The following is a 220-nucleotide window of genomic DNA, read 5'->3' on the forward strand; positions in this document are numbered from 1 at the left end:
GAGGAAGCGAGGGGTCCCGGTGTGGGCCGCGGCGCCTCGGGGACCACAACTCCCAGCGTGCGCCGCGCCCCGCCTGCCGTGGAGCGCCACTGACTGAGGCCGGGGGTTGGCCCTGCGTTCCGGGGGCTGCGCGCAGGGAGCCCGGAAGGGCTCTTGGAGAGCACCGGAAGCTGTGTTCTCCCTAGCAACAGCGGCGGGGAGCCCGCAGCAAGAGGCGCCG

The sequence above is a fragment of the Mesitornis unicolor genome, unplaced genomic scaffold (assembly GCF_000695765.1).
Source record: "Mesitornis unicolor isolate BGI_N332 unplaced genomic scaffold, ASM69576v1 scaffold26532, whole genome shotgun sequence".
NCBI classification, from domain to species: domain Eukaryota; kingdom Metazoa; phylum Chordata; class Aves; order Mesitornithiformes; family Mesitornithidae; genus Mesitornis; species Mesitornis unicolor.